The sequence below is a fragment of the Triturus cristatus genome, chromosome 3_2, assembly GCF_964204655.1.
Source record: "Triturus cristatus chromosome 3_2, aTriCri1.1, whole genome shotgun sequence".
NCBI classification, from domain to species: Eukaryota; Metazoa; Chordata; class Amphibia; order Caudata; family Salamandridae; genus Triturus; species Triturus cristatus.
This window is the reverse complement of record NC_140584.1, coordinates 687328935-687344150: the sequence shown is the minus strand read 5'-3', so window position 1 is coordinate 687344150 and position 15216 is coordinate 687328935.

Sequence of the window (15216 nt, the reverse complement as noted above, 5' to 3'; positions counted from 1 at the left end):
AAATAATTTTCCTTCATTCTTGCACCTTTTCTACTATCTTACTCTTATTTATGCTTACCTTTGGTTTCTCCCATTTGTTCAGTGTATAGCATCTTTCTTATCTACTCATTTACTTTTTCTTTCTCCCTTTTTCTAACATAACATCTGTCTTCTCATTTTTTTCTTATTTTGACTTTTTTACTTTGGTTTTACTTCTATCCACTTCAACCCCATTTTCCATCTTATTTTATTCTTCCTCTTTTTCCTCATACTTCTGGTTTCCTCGATATTTCTCTTTTTCTCTTTCCTTTTATGTGAATTCTAGTCTCTTTGCTTCTTTAATCTTTTGTCTTGTTACTTCTTTCTGTTATAATCACTGCTCCTTTGATCCTTTCTTTCATTCCCAATTCACTTTTCTTCCCTAGTTTCAGGCATTTTTCCAGCCCATCATCCTTTCTTGTATCCTTTTTTGCTACGTCCTTTTCCCTTTGCTCCTTTCATCTATTGTTACTTTCTATTCATCATTCACTTCAATCGTTCACATTTACTCTTTTTATCCTTTTTCATCTATAATACTGTCATATTTTATTTCACATCTTTCTTTCATTCTTCCATAATTTCTTTCTTTTTATCCTATGCTTTCATCATTTGTTTCACATTAGCTCATTTCATTTGTCACTCTCTCTTTGTTTTCATTTTCTGACTTCATCACATTTATTTCTATCGCTACGTTTAGGCTCCGTTGATAACAAGTTCCTTTCTCCAACCATTCACTTACTCTTGCAGTGCTATTTATGATATTCTACTTGGAGATTAGTGTCAACAAACAAGTTTGTGTGTCACAGAACTGCAACATCTGGTCCAGTGAGCTTATGTTTTAAGCTATGCTGCAGCAGCTGGGGTGGGCCTTCATTACAAATTTGGTCCTGTGCTTTGCCTGCTCTGTGTGTCTGAAGGAAAAATGCACTGATGCTGCCTTATTTGTGCCTCTCTTTAATGAAGCTAGCACTGCTATCACTGATTGGGCTAATCCACAAATTAAGAGACCGTAAAACCTGAAAGTGCCTACATGGATGAGTTGAGGTTGGCTGTAAAGCTAAAAGTAGTGACCTGAAATTCAACTTATGATAAGAGGATTTAGGATTGACAGTCAATCGTATAAAAAGTGGCTGAAATATCATGTAGGGTCCACAGGTAGGCATCCCATTATAAGGTGACAAAGATGCCATCCATGACTTGCTGTTTCACTTCTGTAGTGTGGTCTAAAACCAGATTAGTAGTGCTTTAGTATGAGATTCATGTAAACCTGGTCTTTTGGTGGATAATGACTGCTTAGTTATGATTTTGAGGAATGGTAGGTCTGGTATAGTAGACAGTTGACAGGGTCCTATGTGGAGATGTGTGAGTGCTAGAGAAGGGTTTAATGTTTGTGGATGGTTTTTCATATGTGGTAACTGAGAGTTGTGAGGTTGTTAGCAATGTTCAAATGAGGTGGCAAATTTAAGAAGGCACATTTTAGTCAAATTCAATTCTTTTATTTACTGTTTTTATATAGCACTCGATCAACTCAAATGGGTGCATCAGCGCGTTTTCATAAAGAGACAGGTAAACATTGATATAAACATATCAGAGAAACTGACATCCATGCTGGTATGGAGGAAAGCATTACAAGTCTTACAGCACAAGAAGCAAACAGAACATAGGAGCCTGGGATAGCATAGCCAATAGGTCTCGCTTTTGGGACCTTATAAGTGTTTAGCCATGCAACAGTTGGTGTTGTTGCACCAAGGATATTGTGCCGCATAACTAAATACTTATAAGGTCCCAAAGGCGAGACCTATTGGCTATGCCAATGCTTGTTTTTCATTGCCATCACATGTACAGGAGGTCTCAGATGCATATTTCAAAAGCACTATATAGCATTGTCTTACACATTCACAATTTACAATACTTTAGTAACATACTCTATATGTGATCAGATGTATATTTTCAGGATTTACCCCAGCTATAACCCAGCTTCACAACATGGGAATCTCAGGATGTTGTGTAACACGTGTTAGGCGTGCACCATCCTAGGCACTATTTTGTCGGATATGATTGGCTTACTCCTGATCTCATGTGAAATAACCATTCAAAGATTCTAAGGCGCACCTCTGATCTATTCCAAAGGAAGTAAATATGTGTGCAGTGTGTACTATGTTTAGGTAGTGTCCTGAGGTGTCAGAAATGCATCACAAGGTAAGACCCTGCAAATAGCCCCTGTCACCTGGGAGGAATTGTAATTATTCATATTCACAGTGATCATCACTCATTTCTTATTTCATTGTGTGTATATGGTTTGCCGCTTTCAATTGCAAATGCCTAATACATGTACAAATTATGTGTGCTATGTATCTACTGTCATTCCAGTCATTATACAAGTTGCATTTCTACATGTGGTATCCTTATACTCAGCAGGTACCAACATCTTTCTAAAGTGACCAGTCTGTTAGTTGAAAACTTTGCACCAGGACAATTACCATGGGCATTGATGAAGTTACACCCGGTGCCAATCATCATTCATAACTTGTATAATGATAGTGTTAAACCTGGCATCCTTGGGTGGTTTCCCCTTAACTTTTTGCCCTCAGACCTCCTGATTTTACTGCCTTCATTTTTGCTGCCTTTATGACTCTGCACACTTTACCACTGATAACCAGTGTTAAAGAGCTTGTGCTTTCTGCTCAAAACATTTGGCATATTTAATTTACTTATAAGTCTCCAGTAAAGCAAATTACATGTGCCCAGGTCCCATAAATTAAATGCTACTAGTGGACCTGCAGCACTGATTATCTCAGCCACTTAAGTAGCCCTTTAAACAGACCCTCCAGCATTTTGCGACCTGCAAAATAATTGCAAAATCAGCTGAGGAGAACGATGACCGCGATATTTATCTTTTCGACAACAAAACACCATACAGCCCTGCAGGGCACCACATTCACAGCTTGCATTCTCCTCATTCTCTGGCATGTGGATCCAGAGCAGCGAGTGCCTCACAGAATAAAGAGGAAAGCAATGCCTTTGAAAGAAAGACGAAAAAAAGAAGTTGCACTTCACTGGTAAAGTCTGTAAAGTGACACTAATGTGTTTGAGTGTGAATAAAACCAATCTGGCCACGTTGTCTTGTGTTTATTTTGTTGGTTTTGGAAAAAATAGACTTTTTTGTTTCTATGTCCCGAGGCTGCACTTTGGCGGGGAAAAATATTCGAAAAGGATGACATTTTCAGAAAAGTGAGTTTTTTCCCTCTCTTTTGTATCCATTTCACAGTGGAATAAATGGAAGAAAGAAGAGGAAAAAGATGGTAAGACCTGTTTCTTAAAGTCACGTTTTTCAGCAGGTAAGGAGGAGCGAGATAGAGGCAGAATGAGTGGACAGAGAAAGAGAGAGAGAGAGCTACCAGCGACTTCAGTGACAAAATCGACAAATGTGAGCTGCAAGGGACTATTATCACAGTAAGATAAAGGCTTGTGTCATGACAGGAGAACGAGGTGTGAGAAAATATATTTATTAAAGAAATTAATATCAAAAAGGCCCACACACAAGTGGATGACGGACGTGCTGCTCTTCGCTCAAATGAAGGTCAGAACCATGACAACATTCCAAAACGTCATATAAATACACGCTTAAACATTCAATTTAATTGCATCATAACGCACGTGACTACCAATTAAACTCTGTTTAGTAAAATATACGAATATCACTTAGAATAAACTACAAATAAACATGCTTTGACAAGGCAAAATATACTATGTACAACATCTCCTTCCTTTACAAACAATAAAATGAATATTAAAATAAAACAAAATCATCAAATCGTTTGGGCATTTTAATAGACCTGCTTCTTGAAATTAATCCCTCAGATTGTGCACAATCATAATCATGGTTTTCATTTTCAAAATTAATTTCACTATTCTTCAATACTCCTTTTTGTGATGTGCGAGTCTGATTTTTGAGAGACAAATCAGAATCATCACAAACCTCAAAACTGTTGGTACATTCCACTCTTGCTGAAGTTTGCTGTAATTATGTTACAATATTTCTATTACTCTCTTTCTCATCAGAATTATATTTTCTTTTTTTTCTCCTTGTACAGCATAGTTGCATACATTCTGTACGCTAACATAAACTCCCTGGCCTTTATTAGACATGAGAATTTCCTCTTGGCCTGGTTTTAGTCTGACAACATCACTTTTACTCCACCATCCCTCGTCTCCCAGATAAACTACCCCTTTTGATACTTCAACAACTTTGAACCGAGAAGAGAAATTGGATTCTCCTTTCTGTACACTAATTGTTTTTTATTTGATTTTTGTCTTGTTGCTATCATGATATTTTTTTGTTAACTTTTGACGTTCTCTAATTCTTTCCTGCTCCTTAACCTGCTTATCAATAACTTTGTTACACTTAGTACTTTTTTTTATACAAATGCAAAAAATTGGGAGCAAGTATAGTGTTACCCATTCTTCCCCGAATCAAATAAAATGGAGTTTGATTAGTAATGTAATTTGTCGTGCTATTATAACTATTAACCTTTTCACATATATACTCTTTGACAGGTATTTGGTATGTCACAGCCCACTGCACTCCTTCCTTTAAAAATCTATTTAAGCGCTCCACATGTCCATTGAAAGATAGACTATATAAAGGTGTTTTTTCCTGTCTTAGGCCTAGTGCTTTTAATTTCTTTTCTGACACAATACCTTTGGGTTGTCCTTCTACAGCAAATATTTCTTTTAGAAATTCAATTATAACATCAGTAGTAATGTTACGTATAAATGCATAATGGATCCATTTTGTGTAGTAGTCTGACAAAACAACTAAGTATCTACAACTACTGTCAAGAATTTTTAATGGGCCTGAAAAATCAATTGCTATCTTTGTCCCTGGCCCATCAGGTATCTCTACTAAGTACTAAGTGCATTGAATTATTTCTAACTTTCCAGTGCTTGTCTGCACTTAAACATTCCTTACAATGCTCAACATGCAAATTTGCAATAGCATTAATGCCTGGCCACAAATAGTAACTTTTCAAAATTTTCGTAGCTGCGCTTGAACCTGGATGACCTTTGTGAGCTAAGGAAATTAGTTTTTTCCTTAATTGATAAAGTGGTATAAGTTGTGTCTCATTAATACATTATTTTCAACAGTTAATGCATCAGCTACCTGTTGATAACATCTTCTTTCTTGGTTCAGATTTCTTTGTGGTGGCATTTACTGGTAACATAGGGCCCGATTCACAGAACTAACTTAAGACAAAATCCTAAACTTACTACTTTTGGTATTCACAGAAGTTAGGATTTTGTCTTAAGTTTGTCTTAAGACAAACTTAAGACAGACTTAAGACAGACTTAAGACAGTCTTAAGACAGACTTAAGACAGTCTTAAGACAGACTTAAGACAAAATTAAGACAGACTTAAGTCAGACTTAAGACAGACTTAAGACAGACTTAAGTTAGGATTTTGTCTTAAGTTTGTCTTAAGTCTGTCTTAAGTCTGTCTTAAGTTTGTCTTAAGTCTGTCTTAAGACTGTTTTAAGTCTGTCTTAAGACTGTCTTAAGTATGTCTTAAGTTTGTCTTAAGACAAACTTAAGACAAAATCCTAACTTCTGTGAATACCAAAAGTAGTAAGTTTAGGATTTTGTCTTAAGTTAGTTCTGTGAATCGGCCCCTAAGTCTTTAATTTTAAGTATGGTATTGTTTTTTCTTTGAATATCCATCCATTCACTTTAAGTAATTGCTCCCTCACTCATTACGATTGCGTCAACATGTTCACCAACACATTCCATGTCTTCTAAACATTCTTCTTCATTATCATTGACCGGTATCCTAGACAGACAGTCTCATTTTTAAATTAAATTCTTGTAGTTTTGCAATTATTCTGGCCAATCTTGATGATGCTGTAACATTACCTCTCCCGCAACCATTCATCATATAAATAAAAGGTGTATGATCAGTTATTATTTCAAACTCTTTTTCCCATAAGTACATTTTTAACTTTCCTACTGCCCAGACACATGCTAATGTCTCACGTTCGATTGTACTGTAAAGACTTTCTGCATATTTCAATCTTACTGAGATATATGCAATGGTATACTCCTCACTGGCATTAACTGTAATTTTGTCCCGCCTATTTGCATAATATTGATGTAATGCTGGTGCATCAACTATTGCTCGCTTAATTACATCAAATGCAAAATCCTGTTCATTTGTCCAAACAATTTTCACTCCTCACTCCTTTCCTTAGACGTTTGTGTAGAGGTTCTACTTTATCAGTATATCCTGAAATGAATCGCGAATAATACTCGCTAAGACCCATGAACGATTTTCATATGTCCTTATCACGAGGTCTAGGAGCATCCTTTATGGCTTCCACTAAATCGTTTTTCGGTTTAATACCTTTCAGCTGTAAGTAAATGTCCTAAATAATCTGTGCTGCTCTGTAAAAATGTACATTTATTTTTTAACACTTTCATGCCTCTTTCTTTTACAGTATTCAATCTCTCATTGTGTTCTTTTTCAGTTCTAGCATGTATTAGTATGTCATCCTGAAACTTTTCTACTCCTTCTGCATCTTTAAATATTATACACATTAATTTCTGAAAAACACTAGCAGAAGAGGCTAGTACAAAAGGTAATCTCACGTATCTGTATGCACCAAACAGAGTTAAAAATGTGTTAAATCTTTAGAGCCCTCTGTTAACCTGATCTGGTGGTATGCTGACCGGAGATCAATCACTGAGTAAAACTTAGATCCTGAAGTGGATGCCAAAATCTCTTGAATCTTTGGTAGAGGGTGAAAATCCACAACAAATTTTTTAATTCCGTGATCTCAAGGCAGCACAAAAACTGATCTCACCGGTTTTTTTTTTGTAACAACAATGGCGGAAACCCATTCCGAAGAATCAGTCGACTCAATCACACCTTCTTCACAAAGTTTGTATAGTAATTCTTTCAATTCCTTTCTTATTGAAGGAGGAACAGGTCTAACCTTGTGTGTTATAGGTATTGCACCATCCTTAAGTTTGATTTTATTTTTGAGCCCTTTAACACACACTATGTGTTCCTCAAAAACTTCACTATTATTCTTTAAAACAATATCTAAATGTAGATTTACATTTGAAACTACAATACTATCTATGTAGTTTTCATCTAGAACAATAGATTCTGCTGATCCTGGTTTTAAAATAACTCCACGTTTAGCTAGATCTTTCCACCCAACAATATTGCGAGCTCTCCCAGCCACAAAGATATTTGTTTTAATCACCCTTCCTTTAAAATGTATGGTATCTATGAAGTACCCAACCAATGCTTTGGGGTTTACATCAGTATCCTGAAGGTCAACACTTTCCCAAGACTTGTAAAATGTAGAATCAGAAATAATTGTTATGAAAATGCAATCCACAGCAAATTGAAGATGAGGATATGGAGGTTTATTAAATCAGGAGATAAGACCATAAATTGGCAGATACAACAGTTTTTGATGGGGGATAAAAGGATACAATGTAATTTGCATTTATGTTCATTTAATGTATGCGGGCTAAATAATAATGCGAAACGGCAAAGGGTAGCTGCTGAGCTGCGGGTAATGCAACCCGACTTGGTATGTCTCCAAGAGACTCACATTTCATGGGAAGACGCAATGGCTTGAGTATCTCAATGGGGGAGGGAGCCACAGCCGCGTGCTCCTAATTCCAGATATAGGGTTGTGCTAGGTCCGTGTTCCTGGGTTGCAGACCATAATGCTGGCTTCTGAGATGCGGGAAAAACTTTTTACTCAAGCCATCTCACCTTCCCCTTCCCATCACTGGATGGGTCTCAATAATACCGCACTATTACCTTTGACGCTCTAAGCGGTCCGGTTCCCTTACACCTCTAATTGTATTTTTCTTGGTCTGACTGTTCACCATTCGTGCCCTCAGTTCCATATTTGTTACTATCCATGCGGGAGTTGCCAACATTTATTACAGGCAATTGCACACAAGCATGCTTATTCTAACTGTCCTGATGATGATCCATTTATTGTATATATGGATCGAAACGCTGTCGAAACCCGATACACCCTGTACACTGCTCTAAATTGTCATTTAATGTGTAAAGGTGTTCTCTTGCAATTTGTTTGTTACATTGAAAATTGTGTGTTTAACAAACCTACAGCTTTGCCTGAGCATTTTGTGTTCTTCATTGTTCGTCCCTCCTGGTTTAGTTGGATGCAGGCTTGTGTCCTACTTACAAATTGTCTTGTCTGTATTGTTCCTATTCAAATTTAAAATATTAAATATCTGACCTCTGTCCGGCTGGACAAGTTATACAAATGTAGTACTGACTGGGTCTATATTCATTTCCCCCACTTTTTACTGTAGTTTCTCTAGGAACCACTGTTTTTAAAAATTACTCCTTACAGATAATAGCAGAGAAATATATACTCCTTAAAACTGAGTTTTTAAATTCCTCCAGATGAGGGACTTCTTGATGAAAAAACAAAGGACAATAGAGCCATACTTGTTAGTTGAGGCCATTAGACGTAAGCAACGGATTGGTAGGATTTATAGCTGTTTATTTGATATACAGAGAGGTGATCTACAGGTCCAAATTATAAGATGGAGTTACCGATTTAGAGATCAAGATATACACATAGAACAATCAATTGATATGGCAGCGAAAATCTTTATATCAGCCAACCTAAGAACACAGCATTTTAAAACCGTATTCGATCTATATCACACCCCTGCAAAGATGATGAAATGGGGGGGGGGCTTAATGATGGGAAATGCTTTAGATGTGGGGCAGTTGTGGCTGATATTATACATATCTTTTATGCGTGTAGGAAGTTAACTCAATTTCTGGGCCATATAGAAAAGTTCCTTTCGGAAATCACTGGCGTAAAAATTAATATCATACCGTCCATTATGCTGATGGGCATAGGGAAAGACGTGACTGAGATGCATCTAGCCTTTGAATTTAGATATTTAATTTTTATAGCAGTAGCGGTGGCCCATCTTTGCATAGCCTCCTTGTGGCTGCAAAAGGAAGTCCCAACCTTTGAAATCTGGAGAGCTAGATTCTTTGTTATTTTTAATATGGAACATAGCTTATATGCTCTCGAGGGGAAACGGAAACAGAAACTAGGTTTGTCAATCTGGGTGCCTGTGATTAATCATATGAAGGAGTAATATGAAATTATTTATTTATTTTTGCCCTGTGTTGGGTTTTTGGGCTCTATGTAGTTTTTATGTTTAAGGAATTTATATTAACCTCTTTGGAAATAAAATGGACTTTTATATGATGTGTACCTAATCTGCAATATGAATTTGTATGTATTTAAAACTTTGGATTGTAATAAAAAAAAATAATAATAATAATAATTGTTATGGGTGAACCTGAATCAGCCATAATTTGTAGTTCAATTTTCCCTATCAGTACACTACCCAATGGTGCTACTATTTTACCTTCTGGTGCATCAACCGTTAAAAAAATATTTGAATATATTTCCTCATCAAACTTATCGATAGTATTCATTTTCACTTAAGTATTAAAGTTACTCTTTGTGTTTTTACAAGATGTCACAAAATGTCACATTTTTTACATTTAATGCATTTCCTGCCAATTGCTGGATAACCCTGAAAATCTGCTAAGTGATTTTTTGATCCACACCTGTAACACATACAAGTTTTATCTTCATTTACTCTTCCACCTCTATTTCTTTTACTTCCCCTTTGTTCAAATTTCTTCTTTTCCTGTAAGGCAAAAACATTAGTAGAATGTGTACTTTCATTCGATAATACTTTAGATGACAACATAGAGAGTTCAATTCCCTTAGCAATGTCAATCACTTCCTGTAAACTTAGATTTTTACATCCTAACAACCGTTCTTTGAAAAGCAATGAAACACGAAGTGGTCCCTGATGTAAATGTCCACCATTTCATTAAACTCGCAATTAGTGGCAAGAACCCTTTAAGCCGCAATTTATTCTTCAATATTTTCACTTTCGGTTTGCTTGCGCCTCGCAAATTTATGCCTTCCTACCTTAATGTTTGGTTCCTCTGAGAATTGCTTTTCCATACGCTTGACTGCCTCTTGATAATCATTCAAAGGTATGAACTGCCCAGGTTCATTTTCAAATTCTGGTCAGCTGTCGAATATTTCTCGGCCAGCATTTTCCAGAAACCCAAACATAATTGCTTTTTTTTCTTTCTGCATTATTGTCTTTGCTATCTATTGCTATTAAGTGGCTCTTGAATGCCCTATGCCAACTTTTCCAGTGCATTGGTGGTTTGCCAGGTTCATTTAAAAAATGTGCTCATACACAAATTGCTGAGCCATTGTGCCTTTGTTCAACTCTGTGCTGTTACAGAGTATTTTGATCCACCATGGAATATTTAGTTGCAAAATGAATTTTCCCGTTGTTTAAACTTTTTATTCATTTTCTTATTATTCTAAATAAAAAGTTGTAGTGTCGCGGTCTAGTTGACGCGCATACTACGTAAGGACGGCGATGTGCGTAGCGGCCATCTTGGACGCTACTGCGCATGCGCGGGGAGTAGCGCGCTGAGAGAGACGGCGTTCGGAGCGTGTTGCCCGGCGCTCTCTCGGGAAGTAGATCCAAAGGTTAATAAAGGCTTCTACCTATCCACAAGTGCCTCCAGCAAGTTATTGGGGAATAACCAGTAGTAACCAGAGCACCTAGCATCATTACAGTGGCGACGAGGATGGGATGGGAACAGGAGGAAGGTGCCCCCAACTTGCTTCAGAGAGGAGTGTCCACTAGGAGGGACGTCACCCCACGCGGTAAGAAGACCGAGGGGGTCGAGGACAGATGCCTACGCACCGGGAGAGCGCGGCAGAGGCAGATAGACGCCAGGAAGTGGCACGTGGGCAGTAAAGGAGCCGGCCACGAGGTAGAGGAAAATCGCAGGCGGACCGCGGAACGACAGAGGAGACCCTGGCGGAATCGGGGGACGACGGCGCAGCCAGCTCGAACGCAGTCCCAGGTACCCGAAGAAGGGGAGCGGGGACAGACGCGCCAGGTAGCCCAAGGAAACAAGCGGAAGCCAGAATGAGTGCACAGTCATCGACCCTGACGACGCCGATCCCATTCCTACCACGCCCGGGAGAACCCCTAATGAAGTGGGAAGACTGGAGGGAGTACTTCAAAAACTATCTGGAAGCGCTGGAAGATGAGAACGAGGAGGCGTTCTCCAGTGCCAGGAGGAAGAGGATACTCCTACACAACCTGGGACCAGAAGGAATACGGGTATTTCAGAACCTCACACTGAGCGTCAGACAGGGAGGGGACACAGACGTGTTCTCTCACGCCATAGAAGACTTGGACAACCACTACCGGCCTGCAGTGTGCACCTCTATTGACCGCTATAACTTCCAGCAGAGGAAACAAGAAGCGGGGGAATCCATAGATGACTACGTGGCGGCGCTGCGGAAACTTGCGATGACGTGCAAGTATGGAGGGCTACAGGATGAATTCATCAAGGACCAGATCGTAATGCATAGGACAAGCAAGTCGGTGCAGGATAAACTGTGGGCGAATGGAGATGCGACGCTGAACGAGGTGATCGCCATAGTGAAACGAGCGGAACTGACCAAACGCTGCGCGGAGGCGGCAAAGAGAGACCCGGTCCCCAGACTCACGGTCAACAAGGTGGATGATGCGGACCAGCACGGACGGGGAAAAACAGCGACGGGGGAGTACAGAGGAGCGCCCAAAGGGAAGGCAAAACCTGGACAGACATGAAAGCAAGAAAAGAGTGAAGCGATGAGATGTTACAGATGCGGAAGCTCGAGCCACGCAGCGCACGACAAACGGTGCCCCGCATTCAGAGCCAAGTGTGCGTTCTGCGGCCTAGTAGGTCATTACGAGAAAGTATGCTGAAGGAAAGGGAGACAGCATGCAGTGAAACTTGTGGCGCAGGACGCGGGGGAAGAAGCAGAAGGCCGGGAAGAAGACGATGAAGTCCTGTGCGTAGAGGACCAGGTATTGGGCATCGATGGGAGAAGAACGCGCAAACCCCAGTGCGACATGATCATTGGAGGAGTAAGCATCACCATCGTGGCGGATTCAGGATCTCCCTACACGATTGTTCAAAGATCGGTGTGGAACGAGAGGTTCAGACCCACGTGGGGCGCGCAGCTAGAACCCCTCGACATTCGACCGGTCACGTACACAGGGGACCCAATCCCGATGGTGGGGTTCAAGAAGCTGTGGTTCCAGTTCAAAGAGCGGAGCGCCCTCTGCAAACTGTACGTCGCGGAGAAAGGACCGTCAGTCCTGGGCTGGATGGACCAAGGAGAGTTGGGCGTGCAGCTGAACCCAGGAGGGGACACACAGGTGATGGTGACCCTGGACGGAGAGGAGTCGACGGCGGAGAAATGGCGGAGCGGACACCCGAAGGTTTTCGGCGGGAAGATCGGGAAACTAGAGAAGTTCTCCCACAAAATCGTCCTCAAAGAAAACGCCCGGCCGGTAGCGCACAAAGTAAGGAACATACCCATTGCGGTGAGAGAGGCGGTACAACAGGAACTCCACCGACTGGAAGACGGGGGAATCATCGAGCCCATGGACAGTGCCGAGTGGTTGGCGCCTCTGGTAGTGGCCATGAAACCATCAGGCAAGGTGCGTCTATGTGTGGACCTCAGAGAGTTAAACAAGTGCATTGTGGTAGAAAAGTTCCCCTTACCACGCATAGAGGAAATGTTGGCCCGCACGAAAGGCGTAAAATGGTTCTCCACCATCGACCTGCAATCGGCATACCACCAGGTAGTGCTGCATTCGACAAGCAAAAAACTGACGTCGTTCATCACGCCGTTTGGCTGCTACCAATTCTGCCGCATGCCCTTCGGTCTTGCCTCGGCGGCGGCGGTGTTCCAGAAGCTAATGGCCCGCCTATTCAAGGACATTGAGGGAGTGCAATACTTCCAGGATGACATCCTAGTGATGGGGACAGAGCTGGAGGACCATGACAAGAAGCTGTCGGCGGTTTTGAAGATCCTGGAGGAGAACGGCCTGACGGCAGAGTGGGAGAAATGTCACTTCGGGATGACATCAGTCACCTACCTGGGGCATGAGATAGGAGCGCAGGGGATAACACCGAAGAAAGGGAACGTGAAGGCCATCTGCGAAGCACCTCCGCCCACCTCCAAGGAAGAAGTACGGTCATTTCTAGGGATGGCGGAGTACTATAGCAAGTTCGTCCACCACTTCGCCACGAAAACCCACCACATGAGGCAACTCACGAGGGACAAAATGGCGTTTGTCTGGACTGAAGAGACGCAGGAGGAGTTTGACAAAGTGAAACAGGAAATCAGTGGAGCGATCCCGCTGCAAGGGTACGACCCCCAGGGACGGTCCATATTGATGACGGACGCGAGTGAAAAAGGGCTAGGAGCGGTGCTCATGCAAGAAAGACCAGAAGGAGGGACGGAGACGATCAGCTTCGCGTCCAGGACGTTGACGGCGTCGGAACAAAAGTTCAGTGTGATCGAGAAAGAGATGCTGGCGGTGGTATGGGCCATGGCGAAGTACCGTCAGTTCCTGTGGGGCACTAAATTTCAAGTGAAGACGGATCACAAGCCCCTAGTGAAGGTGTTGACATCGGATGGTCATGCCAGCGCCACACCCCGGATCGCGAAAATGACGCTGAAACTCCTGGAGTACCGGTACGACGTAGAGTACATCCCGGGCTCCAGAAACAAGATAGCGGACTACCTCAGCAGGGCGTCCGCGATGGACAGTGCCTCCAATGGCATGGAAGACGACGACGAGATGGTAGCCCTGACCGACGACCCGGAAAAAGCCATCAGCAGGCAGGAGTGGAAAAACGCGTATGAGGCGGATGACGATATGGCCGACATCAAGTCGTACATTGTGCGAGGGTGGCCAGAAAGGAGAAGACAAAGACCCAAAGTCCGGCAGTTCTACGAGGTCAGAGAAGAACTGTCAGTGGGAAACGACGGGGTGTTTGTCTACAGAGGTGACAGGGTGGTACCACCGGAGAACCTAGTACCGGCCCTGCTAGCCATACTGCATGAGGGCCACCTGGGAATCGTGAAGACAAAGGCCAGGACAAAACAAACATACTGGTGGCCAGGAATGGACATGCATGTAGAGAGGCACGTGAGAGATTGTGTGCAGTGCCAGGGGGCGGACAAGATACTGAAGCCAATGAGACCACCCTTAGGGAAGTTCACGAACCCCAGTAACCCATGGGAAGAGGTAGCTGTGGACATATTAGGGCCTATACTAGACGATCAGGGGATCCCCAAATACCTCTGTGTATTAGTAGACAAGTACTCGAAGTGGCCAGAAGTGCACATCAACGAGATCATGGATACGGACGAGATACTGCGCTTCCTCAAGGCGGTGTTCCTCAGGGAAGGCATACCCAGGATCATAATCAGCGACAATGGCCCCCAGTTCATCTCCGACAAGTGGGTCACGTTTGCAAACAGGAACGGCATACTATCTAGACACACCTCGATATATCACCCGACCAGCAATGGACAAGTAGAAAGGTTCAACAGGGTGCTGATGGGCTCCATACAGGCGGCCATCACGAGGGGTAAAGACTGGGAGAAAGAAGTGCAAAGCACGATATGGGCGTACCGTATCACCCCCACCGGTACGGGGTACAGTCCCTTCCAGATCTTACGAGGAAGACAACCCTTCACCAGAGACAATGTTGCGTGGCAGGAGAAGACCATCACCAGCAAATGGTCTCCGGCGGTGGTGCAACACAACTTGGAGAAGGCACAACGCATCTATACGGAACACTACAACCGCCACAAGAGGGTGAAGGAGACGGCGTTGGAAAAAGGGGAGTGGGTCAGAGTGAAGCTGGCAGTCCTGAAGCGGAAGGGAGAAAGCAAGTACTCCCCACCCCTCAGAGTAGAAGAAGTGTACGACCGGGCAGCGTTGCTCAGTGACGGAAACGTGTGGTCACACGATCGCATGGCAAAGTGTAACAAGATCTTACAATGGCCCCGAGAGGACGCGGAAGGGGAAACCCCGGCGGAAGAGCCGATAAGGGAAACAGACTCGTCCGAAAGAGGGCGAGGAGAGAACAGGAACGGAGAGCAAGAGAGAGAGAGACACACCAGGCGGATGGTCCCTGGGGGAAACGACCCGGGAAGACGGTGAGAAAAAAGAGAGAGAGGGCCAGGGCTCTCTGAAAGGAACCGACGGAGG